The sequence below is a fragment of the Patiria miniata genome, unplaced genomic scaffold, assembly GCF_015706575.1.
Source record: "Patiria miniata isolate m_02_andy unplaced genomic scaffold, ASM1570657v1 HiC_scaffold_21, whole genome shotgun sequence".
NCBI lineage: Eukaryota > Metazoa > Echinodermata > Asteroidea > Valvatida > Asterinidae > Patiria > Patiria miniata.
In genome coordinates this window covers 3,349,446-3,374,175 of record NW_024037060.1, presented here as the reverse complement: position 1 = coordinate 3,374,175, position 24,730 = coordinate 3,349,446, and the positions used below count along the sequence as shown (strand labels likewise).

At 38.9% G+C, this 24,730-nt stretch overlaps 1 long non-coding RNA gene across 2 annotated transcripts in view; it reads left to right on the top strand.

The window, feature by feature from the left end:
* The window catches only part of LOC119729777, a 41,237-nt gene extending 17,296 nt beyond the window's left edge, over positions 1-23,941 (top strand). For both annotated transcript variants that reach the window (XR_005271268.1, XR_005271267.1), the window contains 2 exons: positions 18,950-19,075; positions 21,712-23,941. This is a non-coding gene — a long non-coding RNA (uncharacterized LOC119729777). The remainder of the gene's footprint in view (positions 1-18,949; positions 19,076-21,711) is intronic.
* The last annotated feature ends 789 nt before the right edge of the window (positions 23,942-24,730 follow it).

Below are 24,730 nucleotides of genomic sequence, written 5' to 3'. Positions count from 1 at the left end.
TTAAAATTAACAGAAATTCTAACCCAAACAATTGGTTATTGAACAACCCAATTTTGGATAGTTGCATTTTTTACCCTTTATTGGGTCAAATTAACCCAGGCAATGTTTCAGTGTAGCCACCTGGCTTCAATTTAACGATCCTGTAGTCTCCGACTAGATTTTGCTGTTATTTTTCCGTGATTTTGTACACGACAAAAAGAAATGACCAATATACAATTATCATTTTTTTTAATCCATTCAAAAATCTCGTTTCATAGACCAATACTGTAGGATTTCTTCAAAGTCTTAGTGTAATAATGTCCTTAGTGGGCTCATTTTGTTGCCGCGTGGAATTACGTCTCTTTGAAGTATCGTCTAAATTACTTTGCCTTTTAAGGAATCCAGGATTGAAAACAAAAGGTATCTTCCATCAAGCAATCTACCTTCTATATGCTGTTTTTCCACTCTTTGCCTTTTTTTTCGGATGGCTGAATAGGGCAATTTATGTAAACACGTTTCATGCATTAATATCTGAGAATGAAAATACCGAAGAGATGGGAAAACAATTCAAGCAAGCATTCTATATCCCATTAAAATTGTGCATCTCATTATTTGAACAAGAGGTTTATTTATTTAGAATTTATTTTTTGGAATTAAAAAAAACAACTCCCGCAATATTTTCCAGCAATGTCTTTTTGATGAGAATACTCTCAACCAAATATTCGACTGAGCGAAAACAAAATTGATCAATCACTTAATTATTCAACGATGCCAAGTGAGTTTGATGTTTTCAAATGGAAAACCAAAAAAATAATTGCTTGCTGCATGACATAAATTGACAATGGCAAAATGCACTGCGTTTCCACTTCGGCGGTTTCTCCGATCGCGTACTGTATATCGTAATATCAACTTAAACTTGAACTTATGGGGAAAACATATGGAGATGAACAAATTATTATAATTTATTTTATGAAATGTACATTACAATGAAATGAATGACGTGAGAGCATCTGTCATCAAAGTAAAAACAAAATCTTCGACACTGGTTGGCAACGGTTTCAATGTCGGAGTGAAGGATGGAGGAACCTGTACAAAGAAAATGGAAGGGGCCTCAGATATCAAATTGATTTTTGACTTCATTTTTTAAAACAAATTTTCTTATAAATAATCGCTCGAACAAATGTTTACTTGCATTATTTAATAAGGTTTCTATGAAAAAATAGTAAAAATATAGTACAATTTTAGAATATTTTGAACGAGCCCTCTGCACGGTTCGGTTGAAAGAGAGGCTAGCGTACATTACGTAATTAAAACCTCGCTCTGGTTCCAATATATATGGCGATTCCGTGCATAATTGCTCATTATTTAGAGTATGTTGCTAGAATTACCAGGCTTGAGAAAAGATACTTAGATTTTTCGGCTACCAATTATCAAGTCAATTCAAATGGAAGAAAAGGAACACCGTTTTTGTATAATTTAAAAATAATGAAGTATTAAAATGATGGAATATATTATATTGAATGTTCAAAAGGGTAGTGACCGTATTAATTTTGAAGGAAACTTATGGTTTTATTCACCATATGTTTTGAGGGATAGTGGCAAAGAGTGTTGTTACATGCTTGGGGGCTCTGTTACGCGCAGCGATGAATTTGCACAAGTAATACCGGCCACTGTCGTTTAAGCCGACTTCGTGACTTTCCTCCGAGGAATCATCGCGGACTTCACCCCAGAAACGGTTAATGGAGACTTGAAAGTGAAGAGTGCCCCAGGGTTAGTTTGCTGTCATCACGTTGACAAGACCAGTGGCCACTCCTATACGAGTCCACTTTAAAAAAAACACACATGGCTTAATTAATGTCGAAGTGACGCCCAAATGTTGATACTCCTTAGAGCAACAGTTTGATTAATTTAGACGAGCTTTGGTCGTAGCACGAGCGCCTTGTCCGCGCACTGATTCGCGAAAGCACGCACCAAGGGAGCCGTTAATCCTCCGGATTTTGACAGATTTAGTGCCACGAGCAAAACAAGTCCATTAATTTTTTTTCTATTCACATTCGGAGCTCCCTTGTCGATCACAGGCCTGCGTTAATCACTTTTTTCTTCTTCTGATTGATTAGTCAATGAATTTTTTTTTCTTTTCAAATCGTTAATTGCTTTAACCTACGGGAACTCATCAATAAAACGCTCTCTAATGCATACAATAGAATCCCCGATATTATCTATCCTCCCCCCTATATAAAATAAACAATAAAACAAAAACAAACAAAAGGATTTGGAAAATTCCCGTTTTTGTTTTGTAAATTGCAAAAAGAAAAGAGAAGAAAGGAACTTGCTCTCTGATTGTCTTCAAATGCAAATGCCGTTTGCATGTTTTCGTATATGGGTTTTCTGATCTCTCTGACAAAAAAACTAACAAATAAACAAACAAACCAAAAACCCACACAAATGAGGTCATGATTTGCGTAAAGAAAACTACACAACGCGTCACCTTTTCTGTGGAGCGGTGCGGTGTATAGTACAGCCGGGTACCAACTGAAACCAACCCAAATCATGCTGTTAACCACCCTTTTCACAAAGCACTCTTTATGCGAAGTATTCCAAACTGAAGAAAAGTGTCATTTAAGGAGGACTGTTTGAACCTGGTTTCAGCCAGCTTGGCTTTTCCTTTTTGGGTTTTGTGAAACACCTAGGGACATCTTAACCCTTCCATACCAGATGCCAAATTGCAGACAAAGTCTTTAGGCTACGTGACTTCAATGGAATGATGGTACTTCCAGAGCAAGATGACATCTGCCAAAAGCCTTTTACTCAAACATAACAAATGAGAGTAAAATGGTTGTGCAAAAAAAAATAAAAATATTGTTCTCAACAGTATTCTGATGTCACTGTCACAGAGAGTTTAATTGAAAGCTTAAACTCGGGTACCCGGAGAATACGTTTCTAATTAATGGACATGGCGTGGGGTATTGATAACTGCTGGGGATAATGAAGAGTGTATCTTTTACTCTCTTGGGAGCAGGAGAATAGATTGTAAGAGGCAGGGTAGGTAGCTATGGGCTGCAGTACTCTGTCTCCTCCAAGGCACTAAACTAGACATCTTTTTTTAAACATTGGAACAAAACTTCAGGAAACAGAGAATTTTTTGTCATTTCTTTTTTGTAATCTTTTAGTATACTTAGTATTGTAACTAATGATCATGACCTGCGTGAGTTTTTTGTGGGTGCCCCCCCCCCCGTGCACGACTTAGAATTTGAGGAGACAACAACGAGGATTATCAATGTTTAAAACTCATCGAATGTTTTTTTCTGTGAAAAAAAAATGAGCCCCAAAAATTGACCGTATAGTTACGCCACAACAGTGGGTATTAAATATTTTGTGATGTCAAAGAGCAGCAACCGTGTTTTGTAACTCGACCGTTTGTATCTTTTGATGTTAACCAAAACTTGTTCTTTAAATATTCTCTTTTTATTTTGAACTGATAAAATGCTGTGGCTGAATGTCGTAAAACACAGCTAAATGTAAATGGGGTTCTGATAGACTCGGGGACATACATTTAAAACAAATATAACTTCACATGTTTTCCGGCATGCTTATACATTTTGCCATCAGCAACATCACACAAATCTTAAGAAGGAAATGTACATTTTGATCCAAAATGTCACCATTACTCACCAGGGCCGAAAGACACCAAAAAACCCGTGCATTGTCCGTTCACATTTAGAAAGTGAATGGGGCGTCTCCATAGTGACTTTAATTTCGCATGAAAGGCAAGCTTGTTACACGAAACCTCTATTGATACTAAGTCTTCTTTTCTTAATCCGATTGCTATGACAATGCGCGTGAATATTACTGCATTAATCACAGTTGATGTGACATTTTTGTTCATGCAACCATGCAATGAATTATATTACAAGACTGAAGCCACGGAAAATGACTCGCAAATATCATTGTGACATTCAACGATGCAGTTGTTTGAAATGTTTTCCCCCCATTCTTTCTCTCATGAGACGCTTACTTGAAACGTTCCCTTTAGATGTTAATAGCAACCGCTCTCATAAGACGTCAGGCTTTATACTTGGCCTACCAAGAAAGATAAACTTTAAGCTCGCCGTAAAGTAGGTTACGAAGAAATGGTGACGTCGTCACCGTTAAGGCCAAGATATCGTATGTCGTCATCCCTTAGCTGAATTATCTCTTGAAAACGTCAATCAATAATTATATTTACACTATAGTTGAGAGATCGTCATAAACAGTGTAGTTTTTTTAACTCAATTCTTTTTTTTCAGTTAGAGCCTATTCCACAAGAAAAGTGAAGAGTCGGAAAATTTAAAACACAAGATGCGGGATGGAGGTGGCTTGACACCTGTTAACATCAGGTGGCGCCGTTGATGACTGAAACTTGCACGATACAGTATTATGTTCATTTAAATCTGCTCTCTCAGTCCATTTCCAGCGGTTCGTACCCGTACTCAGTCATCTTAACATTAAGTTTAAATTTAAGGAAGAGTTTCAAGGGTCTTCCTCTTTTCTTTAATCCTCTCTGCTATTCCTTCCGACACCGAATGACCGTCACGATGGTTTTTATGGGTTCAGTGGGAAAATGGTCAAACTGCATGTACACCCACTCAACACGATTGGGATGTTTGGTGTGGGGATTTATCCGCCGGGGGGAGGGGGTTGTCCGCCTGACCCAGCATCACCACGGCGGCAAGATGGCGCTATCGGCAAGACATCAAGATGCAAGATTAATCCATCCAGTGAACTAATCTGGGCCGGCTCCGGCCACCGTGTTCTTATCCAGTTTGTGATAACCCAATATCGCAACAGCATCTCGGCTTAAGCCCCCGATGGTCAAAATCTCGATGGGGGTTCACTGTTGACGATTTGTTTGTTTTTCATGTACTCCAAAACTTGTTAGAAATTGTAGTCTACTGAAATAGACTTGTGCACAATGTATGTGGGCATTTAGTATACGCGGATTAGGTCGAAGTAATTTTAATGGGCCAAAGTTTTCATGTTGACGTCATAATAACTGATAAGATTGTTGGCAAAACAATCCTAAACTGATCATAGACCTATGTTTGGTCAGGCCTTAGGTGTTTATGTCAATGGAAATATAATTATATAGAGGCAGAAATTATATAGAGGTTTCAACACGACGTTTCGGTCGTTAAGCTCAGATCGTCATCAGAAGAAGCAGAAGCAGATCACGTTGCTTGACAATCTGTAGGGAAACATGTCAGCTTTGAACTTAAATGCGTATATACATGTACATATATATACAAACTTGAGGTCTAAATGATTCAGATCATGGGCAGAACATTTACGATTAGTGGCTTGCTGCAGGGACGCATATTTTCAATATGAAATCCATTTTCAACGAATCTCTCAAATTCGGATTAAATTAAGTCGTCAAAAAAGGTTTCTATTGTATGGTTTCTATTTTGTAATATCATTTATTTCTTGCTTATGAAACCAAGGTTTCCTCAAAGCGCCTTAGGTACTGTGGCTCGCAAGTTTGAAGAAACCTGCAGAGAGAAGACAATGAGAAGAAATTACTGTTTTAGAGGTGGGAGGAAAACCACAGAAGAACATTCTGGGAAAAACCCGCGGAATCAGATTGGGACTGAAAACCCAATCCACATGTGGACCAGGGCAGGAATCGAACCCGGGCCATAGAGGTGGAAGGCGAGGAAAGAACCATTACGCCAACCATTTTCCATCACTCACACATCTTAATTCGATCATTTCGAAATCAAAATACCAGAGCCTTTAGCAGTATTCATACACAATGCGGGATATAATGTGGACAATGTTTGAAGCAACCGGCACTTTAGGAAATTTCCGAGTCTTGCTTTTACCCGAGCAGGCAAAATTTGATTTATTTCTGTGCGGGATCAAAGTCCTTGAAATCTTAGATTTAGTGTTGAGTTGGTATGGCTCCACTTACTGGCCCACGATCAGTTTACTTTAATATTTGTCCAATATTCTGGCCCAGGATTATAGCTATGCTGTGCTTGGTCTCAGGAAATTCAATGAAATGAAAACAAAACTCACACGGCGCAAAACCCCAACTATGCCTGGAAGGGAATAATTGAAACTCTCGGTTCAGCGAAAAAAGTAAACAACTCCCCTCCCCCGAAAAAATATGAAGATTTGGACTTAATTGTGCTCAGGAAAATAATTTGAACGCATCTCTCTACTTGCGGGACGGAGTGGGTGGAATCTTTAACCAGATGGATTTAACAATAACATATTTGGCCCGATTAAGTATCCACATCACGTAAGATTGAACGAAATCGTGACATGAATGTGAAGATGTGACTTTATATTGGTCTATACGAAAGCCCGTTAGTGCCATCGAATGTATAATTTGCTCTTTTGCAAGTATGTTTGGTGAACTTGTTTTTTGGATGTATATACATCACCAAACATACACTTGCATAAGAGCAATTTATACATTCGATGGCACTAACGGGTTTCGTAGGTCTACTACATTTTGGTACTTGATGAAAATGGATTATTGTTTTGTTATTTTTTTTCTCTTTTCCTCCCAAGTATTTTCGAAGTTGGTATTTTAATGTAAGCTGGATTAAAAATAGGCTTCATACTATAACCTTTATATACCGCTTAATGCGGAATTATATTTTACCAAAATGCAACCATTATATACGGCGTACCATCAGATATTATCCCCTCAATTATCATGTTCATTTGCAGTACTGCAGGTGAAAAAGGGGATCCTTTTAATTTTGGTAGCACATTCAGAATAACACATTTTTATGTGGCCTGCCTTAATTGTTTCTTAACGATCTGCTAAGGGCAAAAAATTCCAATTGGGTAATTGTTCTACTCAGTTGACAGTTGCGCGCCAAAAGGCGTCTCAGTTAGGCGCGAAAATAGTACACTCGAGTTCACCGGCAGCGGCCAATGTGCATTCATATAAACAGTTATCTTTGAGAAGAAACAGTCGTGTAAAGTTTAATCCAAGCATAAGAAAAACCTTTGCGCGTTTCTAGCAGCCAATCAAGTTCCATTTCGTGGTATTTTTTAGTCATTGTGTTTCCAGCAGTAGCGTAAATAAGGATGGGGAAAGGGCGCACAGGGGGCCGGGGCAAAAACGACCAACGAGTGACGAATTTAGGTCACCTAGAGTGCCCTCCTCTCTCGAGAACCGAACTACAGTTACGCTACAGACATATATAAACATAGGGAATTGGCAGAAATATAGGTCGGCATCGTTGGATACAGTTGGGGAAATCACCCATCGACAAATTCACGATAAGGCGGATTAAGGCCTTCACCAAAAAATCAAGAAAATAAACCGACGAACCGGCAATCATGCATGGGCGTGACCAGTGACGCAGAAAATCGACAATTTCGCAGCATTTTGATTTCAAAATGGTTTGCGCCGATGTTATAATAACGAGTGGACAAACGGTGTACTATATACCGCGCTGCATGCACTGGTTGGCGTCCCCATACGGTATTTACTGCACGGAACAGAAAATAGCGGCAAAAAATGACACATATCTGTTTTTCCCCTCCAAAACGGTTGGATCTAACAATTTTTGTGTTTTGTAACCCTACTATCAAGCTTTCTAACAATGTATAGATACTCATGCGAAACAAAAACACTTCCCCTAATGAACGCACATATACTGTATTGATCTTCATCCATCATGTTTTCTTAAACTATGTTTAAATGATGTTCGTAAAAAAAGTTAAATGTTTCGTGATCTTTAATTTGTCATCACGTAACTGTTTTAAAGAGGATTTGACACTTCGAATTTCGCTCTTTCTTCGACAGTAACCACTACCAGGAATTTCAAACTTTTAACAACTAAGCCCTAGTGAAATGGATGTTGAGGTTCATGTCAAGCCAATATCAATAAGGGAGAGGTGTTACAGACTTGTTCAGATTAAAAGCTGTCAGTGAGTACGCAGTGACATAGCTGCGTCACGTTTTGTGGGAGAATGGATGGGAGCCAATACTCGGCCGGACACTTCTGTGGGGTGTTTGGCAGACGGTGATTGTCATGTTTTGCGCGGGAAATAAACGTGTCTTGACGGCAGATCCAGTGATCTGTAACACGCTCTGGACGAATTTTAAATTGGCACCGAAACCGATGGGCCTTATATGTTCTCTTTTGTCGAGAGGATTACAAAAGAAAGAAAAGGCCCTCGATATTAGAACAGAGAGCCTCGTTGTCAATGCTAATTAAATTGAAAGCGAGGTAAACTCTTCATTTTTGGAAATTAGTAGAAACTAGCTAGTAGAAACTAGCAATACAATAGCAGTTCATTACAAATTAATACCATTCTGCTCTGATAAATATTTAAAACATACCCTAACGTTTGAAGCCTGATTTAAAAAAAAATTGGAAGTGAGGCTTGGAAACACTCCAATCATAAAACAGTCTGGCACCATCCCATTCCACAGTTTACAATTTATAAAATAAATTCAGGGAACACGATCCAAAATGGCTACCTCGTGAATAAGATCCATTGGGCCGCGTTCAGTTGGGTGTTGTATACCAAGCTTTGTGGCCACTCTCCTAGTCTGTCACGGGACACTGGAACCAAGCACCACGGGAGGAAGAAAACATAAGCACGGAAAGACAACAGGCACGGGTAGATTAAAGACTTCCGCGTTTCGTTTGCCCAGTCACTATATTTCTCTCTACAGTTGTTCTTGCCATTTAACACCTTAGGAGTGTTTCACTATGAGAGTGCAAATTATAGGAACCAAAGTGCGAGAGAAAGAAGCAGTTATGCAGTGCTTTCATGGCGCTAGAATCAAATGAACGCTTACCTTACGTGTCAATCCCGAAAACCTCAAGAGAAAAAAAGCCACAGGACTCGATTTTTAGATGGACGACAAACTAAGATAAATACAATTGGGAAACGACCAACATTGCGAATAGCTCAGTTGGTAGAGCGCTAGAACGGTAAACCTGAGATCTCAGCTAGGTTCCAGTCACGTCACTTTCTTTCAACTTGATAATTATTGCGAATGTGTATGTAGCAAGTCAGTTTCACTTTGTGTTGAATACTTGTTTATTATTCATTTAAATTAAAGGTCCATGCCATGAAACATACCTCCATTTCTCCAGGAAACTATGATGCAAGACCTTTTTATTTTATTATATCCATTTCCTGCGATAGTTTTCTTCAGTATAGCCGACTCCATTAGTCAGTCTATTTTTTTTTGTCTATGGCAGCAATAACATCGCAAATGCGTATCGTGTAATACTGTAATCGTTGAACCATAAAAGTTCAGAGATTTATAGGAGTAACCAGTAATGGTTCTTGGCTATAAGCGATCAATTTATTAATTTACCCCGTGCCTTACCGGAAAAGCGAACTAGGTCCACGTATAATTGGCCTGTTTCATAAAGTCCAATGACATTTCACTTAAAGGGAATATACAACATTTGCAAACATAAAAAAACAAAACGACCAAATTATTACGAAATACCTTACTGGACTGTAAGTGACAGTCTAAAGCACCCTGTAAAATCGTGGCACCTTGTGTGCTGTCATTTTCAAGAAATGTGGTATTTTTGTATCAATTTCCAACGCTGGTCGGCCGACCAGCGTTGGAAAAAAAACTGGCTTTTTTCAAATACTGCCTCCAATTCACCATATGTAGTTAGTCAGCATTTGTTTGCAATCGATTTACACACCTATGAACTGGTACAAGCCAGCTAGACTGGTTACAACTCCCCTACGTCTATAAAAATTGCTCTGAATCATCTTAAGTTGGGTCAGGGAACCAGACTACTGGAGCATAATTGCTTTTCTTGGTTTTCCAGCATCTACACAAAACAAAACTTCAAACAAGTCAGCGAAACAATATTTGCTATAAAATACTGCCCCCAACCATCCATTTCTAAAAATTACAGTAAAAGCAACTGATGTATATCTCCTTTAATGTTCGTATTCATCTACATTTGAGTTTAAAAACTGCTTATAATACATGATGAAATCCGTATTAAATAAATAAAATCTATCAATGTTCAATCCTTCACTATATGTATTAGACATTAAATTTACACAAATCCAAAAAAAGCGAGAGTGTTTTCGTGGGTCGTGGGTTCGCGTCCCATCCGAGTTCAGGAGCTTGTTCTAAAAAGGGCTATCGCCGAAAATAAATCGCAGAACTACATCAGAATTCCCATCGACCCAATGCATTATTCCGTTTTCAATCAGAAGGTAAAATCCTTCCACGAAACCCGCTTTGAACTCACCGAGCCGCATTAAAAATTGAAATGACACAATTGTGCCGGTTTGCTGTAAGTTTATTTTCAACTCGTGCCCAAACCACGCGGTACTAATAAAGCATTCATCACGTATTATAGTCGTCGGCCGGAGTAGATGTCGCAACACAATCCGTACAGATATCCAAAATTCACTTCATTTTAAGGCGGGTATTTTGACAGCTGTTCGTTGACAATGTCAACCCGGTTTGGATGTAACCAGTTCTAATTGACCATACCCAAACCGACACAGGAATTTGGGCCAATTTATATTAAGAACAGTTAAGAAACAAAAATTACACTCAACGTTTGCTTAGTAATTAAAAACGCCCCGTATTGATTCTGAAAGATTTTTCTTGTGCGAGTCACTCAACCCCAAGATCGTGAAACGAAACACACGCCAAGTTAATAATTACATTCATCTCTGTACTTGTAATTGTTCTATTATTCCCTGCTAGTCGTACTTAGAAAATCCTTTGTTCTGACCACATGGTACAGGACTTGCATGATTTGCTACTTTTACGGATAGCAGTGTATTATTGTGTTTAATGTGTTGGTGTTGTAAGAAATTGGATAATCAAATTCTAAATTTAAAAGGTGCTGCATCATTTAAGAAAACTGTTTTTAGCTCAAGGTATAAAAAGACTCAATCGTACCTATTGCAATTTTAAATTTAATATAAACATCATTTTGATATCAAACCCATGCTTTACACCGCAGAAACATTTATCAAGCTGTCAACGTAAAATCGTGGCCGTTCTGTTTAGATTAAATGTAGCTGTTGCTAAAAATAATTGCACTATAGTCAAACGATAAACGCTGTAATTTCTGATAATCTCTGCGCAAAAATGTTTTGAGAGAACGAACACTCAGACGACATTATTCCTGCTTTTCGTAATTACGAGCAATTGCCCCCTCATCGTAACGCATAAAAATGTACTCTTGAAACAATTATCTCTTAACGTAGTCGTAAAGATAGTAATTTCCTCAAAATTGTCTTAAGACGGTGGGACAAATAGGTCCCAGGATGGTAAGCGTACCGAGAGCGACGCTAGATTTGCATGATATTACCATCATGGAAGTCGTAATTTGCATTTTAAATCGTGCTTAAAGGAATTTTGATCCAGTGTCAATGAATTGAATTCTATTAGGCGTCCATGAATTTGGTAAAGCACTTCATTGACCTGTCATTGTGTCTGTATTTCAACTTCATCCCTTATCATCCCTTTAATTTAATGAAAAAACAGTCTGTTTTGAAGATGGTTTTAACTTTGAGGTTCCAATGAGAAATGCATTACAAATTTTTATTTACAATGTAGTTTCATGTTGAGATGAAATACCACCACTTAATCGCTACCTTTTCTACAGACATGGTAAACCAGACCTTTTTGTGGAAAGCATTAGTCATTTTCTGACACAGGCTGATTCAGAACGAAACCATCGTCGAAAAAAGCCAAAAAACCCCACAAAATGCTTGAAAATATCTAAGGGTGCGTTCGATTAACTTACACGTGTAAGTTTAACTTACACGAGAGTGTTCCATTATCACATATTCCTCGTGTCTGCCCCAGTGTCAACCACCACTGCCCCAGATAGCGAGCGGGTCTCTGGTGGCTGTCCGGGTGTTTTATAATGACGTAACCGGACTTTTTTCCATGGCTAGTTTTAGATCGAAGATGGCGGGAACGTGAATACGAAGTGAGAACAATGGAGAGATTTACGACACAAATATTCCCAATTATTAACGGCGTTCAATATTGGGTGAAAATATTTTTTGATAATTCAGAGCATAATCTTCCAATTTAAGCCATTGTCGATCTGGTTACAATGATAAAACAAAATTTACCACTGAAGCAGACGACAGTTTGCCTGATGCATTTACATTTTGAGGTCCCACCCCGTAACAACATTTGACCTTTATTTTATTTTCCCAGAATGCCGAGGCGAATACATCGCAGCGTTTGATTAGCCTCATTTTGTGGCTTTCTTGGGTGCAAAAGCCGTGTATACACGGGGAAGCTAATCGAACGCATTCCCAGATAACAGCCTTGCTATTTTTGTTGGAAAGGGTCAGCGTGCATGGTTATGAGTTAATAGGCCGAACACCACGAACACATAATTAAATGCTTGTAAAATACACCTGTTTTATTTGTATTGATATCAACAATTATTCAGAGCAGACGATTTAAAGTAAACTCGCTCGGACGATCAGGTGTAAAGTCGGTGTTCGGCACGATACTAGCGAATACGGTGGCTAGTCACCGTTGTTCTACGTAATTCCAGGAGATTGGAGAAACGAATCTCCCAGCCCACTATATCCTGGAGTGTTGCAGGGAAAAGATCAATGAACACTTAAGAAAAGCTCTTGACTATCATATCAGGGAGACCGCGGTCGGCCCGTCCCGTCCCGCCACCCACCGACAAAAACAATCCGGGCCTGCTCTGTCGTTGAGCGAGGTCCGGCATTATCAGGGGCGCGCCGGAGCGTGTTTACCTGCGCCGTCGTAATTGTTGTACTCATCATGTTGTTGTAATCCCGACACGCCAGGCAACGCACTCCTTCAACAGAGGAGGTATTTTAAGACCCAAGTTCCGGAGGGGCTTGTTGAAGGATGGCAGGTATGGTACATGCCAAGTAACCATCGTTATGATAGGGTCCAACCCTCAAGGCGCAAACGTCTTGCTTTACGCATTTTCATATATCGCCCGGCCGAAGGGTATATATATACTTGTGGGGAAAAAAGGAAAACAAGTTCGATATTAATAAATAGAATCTACGTTCTAAAGTGATCCTCACTCCCCTCGGCTGGACTCGAATTTCACCGATTATTTTCGCACATTTTGGTGGGAAAAATGTCGGTTCTTGAAGGTCCTACCCGTGGGATGTGATCAAATGACTATCGCTTCGTGTCGTGTATTTTTTGTTGCCTCAAGCATCAGATTTGGAATGGTATCTTCATTACTTCAAGCGTCCAGAATTGTCAGTAAAATCTCGTCGATAAAAAATGTGCACATCAAAAGATTTGTTCATAATCGTTAATGGGGATTTCCTTTGAACATTTCAGAAAAATCCCATTCGTCTTAACGTGTGAATATATTGATCATATCATCATTATGATGTGTCTATGGCAACGACAAGAAATTCATGCAGTCATTTTAAGAACTGCTGTTTTGAATGATGTGACAATTAAAATAGCCATCGAATTGATCGATCTTTTTAAGCGGTAGAGAGGATGCCTGTTCACATAATAAACTTACCAAAAATCCAGGTAATAACTTCGTTCAAAAAGATATTGGTGTTTCGCTCGAAATTCCATTTCAACAATGGAGCATCGCCTTCATTATGAACACGTTTAAAACTGGTTACATTGTCCTTGTTTTAGTACATTGATATCAAAGCCTGTTATGTTGCTGCATAATTGAGCTCATCTCATTTCTATGATAGCCTGATTCTACTGTCAACATTGGCAGGGGAAAGTTCGGAAGAGGAACATAAACACTCAGTGCAGCCATGGGTGCTTTCTTTGTTGATGGGATGGTAAAAGCCGTAGATCGCATGCACCGGGTGTAAGTTATTTCACACACTGCAAAGCTGTCATTGGATCTCATTGAGACAACAAACACGATTGCGAGCATGCTGTTTTGAACAATACGCCAACTGAAATTTGATGTGAGCAATGAACTGTGGGACGGAATTTGGCTTAAACAAACCCACGTGATGCTGAAAGCTAGCCGTTTATTGGACTAGGGCCGCGTCACGTGTTTTGTTTATCAGAATGGGCTTTCGGTTTGCAACCGAAGCTTCGCTTTTGGCGATTCCTTGCGGAGAACGGAACGCGAGGGGAAAGGTCTATATCTTCGATTGCGGAACCATTCTTACTACTTGGTCAGCGATTGAATCAGGGCTGTCGTAATGTTGTCCAACGGTGATTTGTGGAAGTATCGATCCCGCTCGGGATTTATGGCCAGATGAAATAATGTTTACGACCTCACGTCAATGCCGCGGATAGCGCGTGGAGTAGTTTGCGTCTTGTAATTACGTCAGGAAAAGACTCAGATCGAAAAGAAATGGAAAGAAGAGGGGGAAAGTGATCCCAGATGTTTTAATTTTAATATCAGGTTGTGATAGCAGCACCGTGGAATTAAATGTTATATTGCTGTCCGGTGATTAGTTTTGGAACAAACACTATAGTTTGTTGTCAGAAACGGGTGTCCGGTCATTTTGTCCGTGATAGAAGGTAAGGCCTATATATTTGGATCGAAAAGTTAGAAAGTGAAATGTCCCAGTTTTTTTCTCCGGGGAAAATGTGTTGACGTGGTAATAAATTTAATAAAATGGAATCAAAGACATAATTTAGCGTCTCTTTACGCCACAACTAAAAATAGAGATATTCAATGTTAATCTCATTAAGAAAGGGCTGAACCTTTTTCTTTGAATTGGATTTTCATCGTAAATCACCATGACGTGTATTGGTGATTCTGAAGTAGAATATAATTGTCTCGACAAATATTGTACATTGGATTACACAAATTTGATTGAGATTTATCAGAAGTATTGTCTCTCATTTCTTAGCAATAGAATGCCATCTAATATTGTTTCGAAGCGGAAATGCAACAATGCCTCAATTTTTAGTTCAGTTCCAACGTGCCCGAACCCCATGACTTGTGCATGTGAGCCTAATCTTGCACGGGCGCGTGGCTTCACCAAGAACGCGCAAATCACCCCAAATTAACCTGAAAAGACATCCGCAGGGTAGTCTCGAGCTATATGGAACAATTCAGAACAATTTCAAGGCTGAAGGGTCATTGTAAATTTTAATTTTCCAGAAATATGACGCCCGCTTGTCCTAAATGGCAATCTGATCGAATTAAATTGATCGAATCAAAACCAATTGAAAATGTGAAGCACCGCGCTTGTCTGCGTTCGCTTGGTAATAAAAAGAATTCACATCAATGCTAAGGCGAATGTTCCATATATGGGACTGTGTTTTTTTGCGATCAAGGAGTTAAGAAGTGCAGACACTAACGCGCGCATTATTAAGAAGGCATTGACTTGGTGTACACTGAACATTTCTGCCTAAAGACCTGCTCTCGTTGATAAACTTATCTGAAACGGATTTTAAAGCGTGTTAAAACTGATGTCACTGCCATGCTATCTCTAAATATGTGCAGTAAGCGTGTATGGACATAAAGCTAACTTGAATGCACCTAAAGTCCAACACCATTTTTAACGCAGTCTTACAGCTTGATAAATCTCTGGTATCAAAAATGTTACACACGTGCCAACCCCAGTGTATTATGATCTTTCCGGTTTATCTCGATCTGCCGGACACATTTTAAGCCGCAGATTAGATAAATTAAGCACTATAATAGTAGATGGAATGATGCTCTTTCTGTCCCAACACAAAAAGTACAAATCTGCGCGCCCTACCGCCCAATGGCAGCCATTTTGAAAATTTTGAAAATTCCTTTTTATTCTACCTATATTTTTTCAAAGGACAAATCTGCAATGTCCTTATTGCCAAATATCTTCTTCTTTTTTTAGACATACTCTTACTGTGTGCTTAATGCCATGCTTGTATCATCAAAGGCACAATTCCCCCAAATATGGGCCTTATCTGCCCCGCTAATATTGGAAGTCGGTAGTGGGCTCATTGGGTTGAGTTCCTAAGTCTGACTCCTGAATGCTTGGTGAAAACCCATAAATATTTGTTGTAATATCCTGGGTTTTTTTTTTTTTTACCCTTTACGAGACTATGGTAGGTCTATATTGAAAACTTATATAAGATACTTAATATCTGACACATTTATTAAGTTGTCTTTAACATTATCAATTGCGTAATTTGAAAATCGGTTGTAGGAAAAATCATTTATTCCAGAGAAAATTAATCATTGACAGATAATATCTACAATGTATATTATGAAGCGCTTTGAGACATTTGGTTTAAAGCGCTATATAAGCCCCACATTATTATTATTATTATCATTATTATTATTATTGTAATTATAATAATATCTACCAATGATCTCTAAATCCTGGCTGGTTGAAAATGGGGAGCGTGAGGTTTAAATCTATATAGATTTGAACCAAATTTCTCCAAACTTTCGACATTCGATCTCAGCGAAACCATTCTTATTATTGTTGTATTCAAAGGATGAATACAAGACAAGACGACTATTAAGAGTGAAATTAATTAGATCATATAGATCGAGCATTCTCTGAGTTTCCACTGATTAAGAAGTGATCCATTTTCAAAGTAGTTTGGGGCCCCAGCAGGCCAGACATTAACTGCAACGGTGCAGTTTAAACCACCTGTACTTTCCTCACCCTCAGATGATTTATCAAGACTAAAACGATATCAGACTTCAGTGTTCGTGCCAACCACGCTGGTAACTTCTATAGCCACCGGTTTAATCCTGGCTATTGTAGGAAATCGATGTGGTAAATGGCAAAAATGACTGGTCAAAATGCCGGCAGCATTCACATAAGTGATTGGATGGACCACTTTGGAATTTAATGCAATACGTATATGCTTTAAACGAATTGCTCCTATATGTTATATTATCCACAATGGTACTGTGAAAGGCGGGGCTCAATATTTTATACAACTCAATTAGAAACAGGTTATATTCATTGCAGCGTTCTTTTCTTTAATAAATGGATTTTTTTATCTTCACTTAAGACAGCTGAGAAATATAGGGCCTATCTACGTCGCTATTAAAATGTGTCGATTTCATTTCTGTATTTCTATTTGAGTGATGATATTGTCATTCTGATAAAAACCCACTTTTTAGATAATTCCAAATTGTCGTAGCGGGCTTTTAAGTCCGAGCAGTCATGACTAATACGCCGTGTCGATTTCGCTGTTATGTGAAGACACGCTCCGTATTAGAAAAGTTGTTGGGTAATGAGGTTGTAGCATTTCGTGATCACGGTTCGTTTTTAATTCGCAGACTAAGTCTGGTACCCGCAGTACTATGTAAACATTGACGGGGTACCTGCGGAATTAGCTCTACCATGAACATATGTCCTAGTCTGGTTACCTTATCCGACAATCCCCTGACGTCATTGAATATGTCTTAGCTGAGGTAGTTGTTAAAGGGCCATGTAATGTAATTTGTTTTAATGCAATCCTTGAAAATGCACCTTTGTGTTGCATTTAAGATTTTTTCTTCAATTTTACTTTTTGCCATTTTGAAAGGGTTTTTTAGTGCCTTTTTGGTTTTTATTCTAATGCCAATTTCCATATTCATGAGCAAAAGTGTGAAAAATGTTACAGCTATTTTACCACCAACAGTTGCCAGAATATCAGATAGGCCCTATCTTGCTGTCGTAAATTGTCTGTTCTTTGGTGATTCTTTGTTGTTGAGTACACGAGCGTAAGCTAATGAGCACCATTTCTCACATGTGTTTTCAATAAGCAAATTTTGGGGCTTACATTATTTGAACCAAAACCCCTAAACTGAACAATGTCTTTCTAAATTGACATCGCAGTAACAGCGCCCTCAGTTGTCAGGAAAAACATGGACAATTTTATATGTTTAAAGACGTGCACTTAAAGGGATGTAAATTAGTTTTCATACATTTAAGAGGAGTGCAAAGTTGCACAAAATGTTCTTATTTTAAAGTAAACTTTATGTCATAATCCCTGTATCTTCCAAAAATAGAACGTGACGAGGCAAAGCCCTCCCGCATCCCAAGTGCAAAAACCGTCGAGACACAACCGCACAGCGCATGGGCTTTAAATATAGATTACGCAAAAATTCAGGCATCGGACTTCGAAAATGCCAGTTTGTACTCAATTAGCTGTCAGCTTGTACTGAATGTGGAGAAGCAAGGTGCCTTGCCCAAGGACACACGCATCACGAACCAGGTTGGACTTGAACCCACAACCTGCATCATGCATTAATTGCAGGCTGTGGGCAGATAGATCCACACCTCTGAATTCAATCTTTGGTGGAATCAGTATTTCCAAAATTGAAATGTTTTCGTTCTCAGGGCCAAAGGTCAAATGCATTATTCACACACGGCAGTCGGTTGTCCTACGGGATGTTGGAATCTAGGGGTGCATACCCCCTGCGGAATCTGAGGCACGTCCGCTCATTTCACAGTGTATTGTTTAATCATAATACAAATTGGATTCAGGTATTGTATTACAATACTGATTATGCCAGCCCATTTCGTGCTGTTACAAATGCATCGAAGGCGAACCTCAGAACAAACTTCCGACATTGGAACAAATATACATTGTGAAACGAAAGACAACAATTCAAGCGGATGTGTGTTCACACAACCAGACGGAATTAAGCACACATTTTCTGAACTGAAGTCTTTGCTTTCGTCCATTATAATTAAGTATGTAATATTTGCAGAATATTATACAGATGCTGACCCCAAGCAAGCAAGTTAACTTCTGTTTTTTTTAACACAAACTCTCGGACCAACGCTGAGTACACAATGCTCTCAAGAGAATAATGCGCTAAGAAACAAAACCCAGTATATGTATTAGAACTAAAATCTCCCAGACGCAAATTTTGTCAAAATAGTAAAAATGGTTGTTAGCTTCGCTAGGATTGGCACAGAGAAGCGGCTTGGTATAACTTTGTTACCACGTATCATTCCTCGATTACATCTTCCTAAGATAATTGATGAAGTCGGTCACACCAATCCATTACCAACATTGAATTCATCTGTTCTTTCCCCGCAGGAACTCGGTTGGAGACCAGATGGCGAGGCCCCGCAGGACGTACTCCGAGTCACAACTATCGAGTCCCAAATATCGCTTCAGAGAACTGCTCAGGCGATTTACAAGAACCGAAAACCACTGAGATATGTAAGTATATTAGCTCAATTACTTTTTAAATGCAGGGGCGGCATTCCCCCCCCCCCCCCTGTATCAACGTGCCTCAAATTGATTCAGTCACTGGCTCAGATTTGTACAAAACGGCTTCGGCTCCCTATCTTCACGGAAAAGCTGTAACAAACGCTGACAATTTTAATATGATGGATCTGGCATACAAACAAACTTTGCTTGCCGGGTTATTTATCTGATTTGTAGAATTATAGTCAATGCTGGCACCCCCTGGTAGCAGTCAAAGAAAGTACCGATATCTATTCGTATCGTAGATAAGGTTACATCGAAACATTCTTCGAGTAAAGTGTATTGCTTGAGGACACTGCACGAACAGTCAATAGTACACATAGATTCAGGTCAATATACGCAAGGACTATAATTATTCACGGTGAGAAAGTGAAATGAAAGTCACAGTAACAAATTTCCTTCGGTGACAACCCTAGTTCACCAAATTGTTAGAAACACAGGTCGTATTCCTAATGGGACACTGTGTTCCATCAAGTAAATCCTTCGGATGTGAGCCAAGTAAATTGTAGGTGAAAGGCAACGGAAGTGCCTTCGCGCCATTTAGGTATAGGCAGCCAAGGGATTTGAACTTGCTTAATCAGAAGTGAAGGCACTTGCGAGGGAAGCACCGCTATTCTGTCAAGGAAATGAAAAAAAACTACAAATAAACAACCAACTCTGAGTTTGGGATATGAGCGAGGTGATTACAGGCGACTGCCTTGAGAGTGCAACAACTGAAAGTCGACGTGGAGATCTCTCAGCTCACACTTCAACTCCTTTGCATTAGACATTGACTGCGACACTTACGGGGAGGGGGGCATATCAAACGCTGAGTAACTCTCGTGCTATCTTCAAACCAACCGGTTCTCGTGATATACGTGGCTCTTGTATTAAAGTTGGAGATGGTTGGACGCTTTGTGACACTTCGTGGCAGCAGACTTAGTTCTTTAAAAAAACTTCTGAACAATAATAAGTTTTCTTCGACCCTTGTCGGGTTCACACCGATGCCACATTCAACGGTCTTTTTGAGGTTGTGTTTCCACCAAATCAAACTACATTTTCTGTTTAAATCTGCTTGCTCCAAATACCGTATTATAGTGTGCGATGTGTGTACGTAGATGGTTGCAAATATAGTAGATCTGGTTCAAGGAAATGTTTCAGTTTTCCCCATAACACTACTAGAAAACTTCTTGAGTTTATAACCAATTACCATGAGTTTATAACGCTTGACGAGTGGGGAAAAACTGGTAATTCAGCAACACGTAAACCCTAGCAGGTATAGTACAGTAACCCTGAAGACGAAACACGCCTGGTTGTCAAAAACGGCCCAAACGGTGATACATTCAGAGGTTTTGTTTGAGTCAATCTCAAAAACTGGATTCTTTTAAACACTCTCAAATTTCGAGCCGCTGAGCGTACGAACGGGAAATTGCAGGTGGATTTGAGCACCTGCCGCAATTGCACGGTGCAATTGGCGTCAGAGTTCCGCTCGTTTACCCCCCTCACGCACGGGTTGACTTACCCGAAAGAACACTCTAACAGGTTGCGGTCACTGTTGACTTAAAATCACAATGAAGTGTACACATCCGCTCTCTGCCGGGTGATAACGCTTATTTTATTTGCAAAAATATTGTTCTTGTGCCCTAAAACTAAATCGAGTTATGTTTTTTTGGCTGCATGCGCATCTTTCTTTGTTGGTTGCCCCTGTGGGAGCGAAACGGAGGGCGGTTGGAATCACTGTGTCGTTGAAAAAATAACATTAACTTTTTTAATGGGATTCCGTAGGCGGGTTTGTTAAACGTTCTGCACAAACCCGTATTTGCCTGGTGATTGTTAACTGTTTGTGCAATGCTGAACGGCGATTGAAGGGCAATTACAACATGTAAACATGCAAACAAAGCGTTCTTTTATTGCCACGTGAACCAGGAAGAACATGTGCCAAAAGAACATCAGTCTTTGGAGGGGATTGAAGTAACACGGTTTTGGGGGCCAAAAATACTTTTGTTTTCAAGAGGGGAAGGGGTGCTAATATTTATATAGTGTTCGAAAGTGAAGCGCATTTAATAAAGCAAAATGTTTGAGGTGTATGGCCCACCAATGGCTGTTGGATATGCCATCGGCTAGACCAATAATGTCTAATATAGTTCATGCTAATGCTTTTTTTTTCAAATTGACTTCCATGTTTTTTTGCTCTCATATACTAACATGCGTATCATTTTAGGGAGAAAAAAACACTTTGGACAATTTTGTTTTGCCGCCATAGTTGTCCAAACATGCCGTTTAATTTAGTAATTGATCAGAAATTACAGATGGTTTCTCCAAACAAAGCCAATCTGGACGTTTTAAAATTGTGATCGCTCCCATTAGGTAATTGCAACTCAAAAGCATCTCATTATGAAATTGCATGCATATACCTCAATTTCTTTCGCATATTAGCTCCTGCATTTATTAGCGTTTTGTGAAGACGTCACTTCGCATGGCTTGTCTAAACGGACACATACGGGCTTAATTTTTGGAAAGCTATCTGGCGTTACATCAACTGATTTTCTTTTTAATACTCATCAAACTAATGTTATCTTGTCTTTCTTTTCTTGTGTTTCCATTTCCAGGGCCAGCAACGCACGCAGTCTTACTTTCTACGGCAACAAAAACGTCTGACTTTCCGACCCTGGAGCTGGCACTCTGACAGATTCCGTCAAGACACTTTTCCTGTCCAGTGATTTTTGTTCTTCTGTTCTGCTCTTATTCATTCCCCATAAAATTTGGTTATTTTTTGTGGTTTAAAATGGAAATGGTATAGCTGCAGCCACGGAGGAAGCTGTTCTGAAAGTATCCTCGTCTGATGAATTCAAACCACGTTTAATGGTCCTCCGAGGGTAGAATACAATGCACCGTCATGCATTAATGCAGGCCTTAAAGTACGCGCTTAAAAACTGAAAGTGTATACGGACGACATTATTGTATTGGGTTATGCTGGTAAATGTGATAACTTTATTACGCGTACATTGGGTTAAACAGCTGCCGAAATTTGACAGAGCAGTAGATTGTTGGCCAAGAAGCGAGTCTGTCTCGCAATATGTGCTTCTGAAAGCTTGCCAACGATTTTATTCCCAGAACTAGAACCTTTGCAAAGAAAGGGAGAAATAAAAGGTAGGCCCTAGTAGCGAAAAAAAGTTATTTGACTTTTGCCTAAAACAGGTATGCGCATGCTCGAATTTAATTGAAAAAAAAATGAATAGCTGATCTGTTTGCTGCCCCCAAGAGCCTGAGTTTTATTGACCCGAGGAGATGTTTCTGCTGAGAAGTTTTGATCAAAATGACATTCCACTAATTTTAAAAATATTGTACCAGCACCGTGAATTATACCCGTTTTGCTATAGATGAACCTATATTATTGCAAAAAAACTTTTGTTGAACGTTAACTTCGAACAGATGTGTACATACGCTTGTAATAGTAAAAACAAATATAGTTTAAGATGATTTATTTTGTGTATAATCAATACAAGAGAAAAGGGAAACGAAACAGAACTCCTTTAGATGATTCAAAAGGCCCTCGTTGCACTATGATGTAAGGATTTTCGTATCTGCCGCTTTGCTAAAACCGTCCCCATTACAGACGACAAACCAACGTCTATCAATGCAAACACTATAGGAAGATGTACTTCATAAGGGGATACACAAAACTACCATACGGTGTATGTCTTGTAAATATTATGTAACAAAGCTATATTTGGTTTGGTTTAGAAAATCACCTTGAATAATAAATCACACGTTGCGTCAGCTAGAGGTGAATTATGAACTTGACTTATTAACATTGAACTTCAAACTCTGTAGTTATTTTCTGATTCTGTTCATCAAAGTTTCTTGAGGTTTTAAAAATCCAATAAAACTGTATTAATTCTTGAACTTGATTTTGATTGTTAGGTCCCAAAGGCTTGTGTGCTATAAATCTGGTTAAAAAAAGTTTAAAATGTTTCAAGCATGCGATGCAATCATCTTTAGTATTAAACAGGCACATTAGGAAACTGACTGTCATAAATAGTGAATTTCTTTGTTGACGAGCCGCATTAATTGAATAAATTATGAACCTCGCCTCCAAAAAAATTGCGACGGGATGTACTTTATAAATTTTGACGTTCTAGATATCAGTCTGGGATTTACATGTCACCTTCTAAAAATCAGGGGATGTCGGAGAAACACGCTTTGCCACGCATTGCGTCTTAACATCGTTGATAAAAGTTTCTAAATCATTCATTGATGTACAAGCCAACTTCCATATCGTAGAGCAGCCATGACTGTAGGTATCCTGATATCCTAATGTTATACGTGCATCAAGATGTGTTTTCCCACACTAACACTCATAATAATCATTAAAAAAATCAACCTGACATTAAACGTTAAGTAGATCCGCCGACACAAAAAAAATATCTTATGTTATTTATGATTTCTAGAGCTAGGGTTACTTACGGTCACTTTAACAGTTGTGTTGCTATCAGCTTGGTAATGCACTAACATTGTACTGTCTTTCTTTCTTAGAGATAAAGGACACTGATTGACGTTGACCGTACAGCTTCTGTGTAGTGTACCAACCCGTGCACACAATGTAGAAGTTAGTATGCGAGCAGTGAAAGCGTAGAATGTTACACTATTATATCAATGCGCTTGTAAATATGAAACCTACAGCAGTCAGATAAAAGAAAATTATCGTAATTAACAATCATTCATTATTCTGCACATTTTGCACCAACTTCGAAGGGCCACCCATAGAATTCGTAGTTGACAGAACAGTGTCGTAATAAAATCATGAAAATTTTGATGATAATAAAAGACAGTACAGCAGTTTTTCACGGGTCCTTGTGTACAATATCCTGAGGCTGTTTTCAAGTCTAGCGGTTTTCAATTTTAAAGCCAAAGTGCACTGTGTATTTCGATTGGTATAAATGTCGCCCTTCGGAATTCCTTGGGCCATAAAACCCGCGAGGCATGACGTTTAATACAATAAGCATACTGTTGATATATCACGTGACTGAGATAGTTCACGTGGCTACAATCAAAAAATATCAAAATCAAGACTATCGTACTTTGAAAATTGGAACAAATCTCATTTTTATTTAGGAAAAAGGTATCGCAATTTTCGAGGTTTTTTTCTTTTAACTACGTTACTAATGTTTGGGTACTATTTTACGCATGATTGGTTTATTAGTGACTATTATAAGTGGTACGAGATACGAATGCGGCTCGTGGTGTTTTTATTGCAGCACACATCGTCAATGGATCATGATTATTCAGCTAGTTCGATAATTATTCATAAGAAAATAACATTGACGTCACACCATTGCTATCACTCAGTAATGCATGTACCTTAAAGCATTTCAAAGAACGGCTTTCGTCGAGCTGCCACAGTGACCTAGTGGATAGTGGAATGAACTATGGACCGCAAGATCTGTGGTTCGAACCCATGCCCATTTTCAACAAATATTTTTGTTCGTTGGAATAGGTTTAATTGAACGGAAAACACTATACGAGAACCTAAGTGTCTTCCATCCACACAGAGTGATAAATATTCATGTTAGGTTGCGTGATGTGATTGGTTAAAATAAAGAAGTATGCTGCAAAAAAAATACGCAT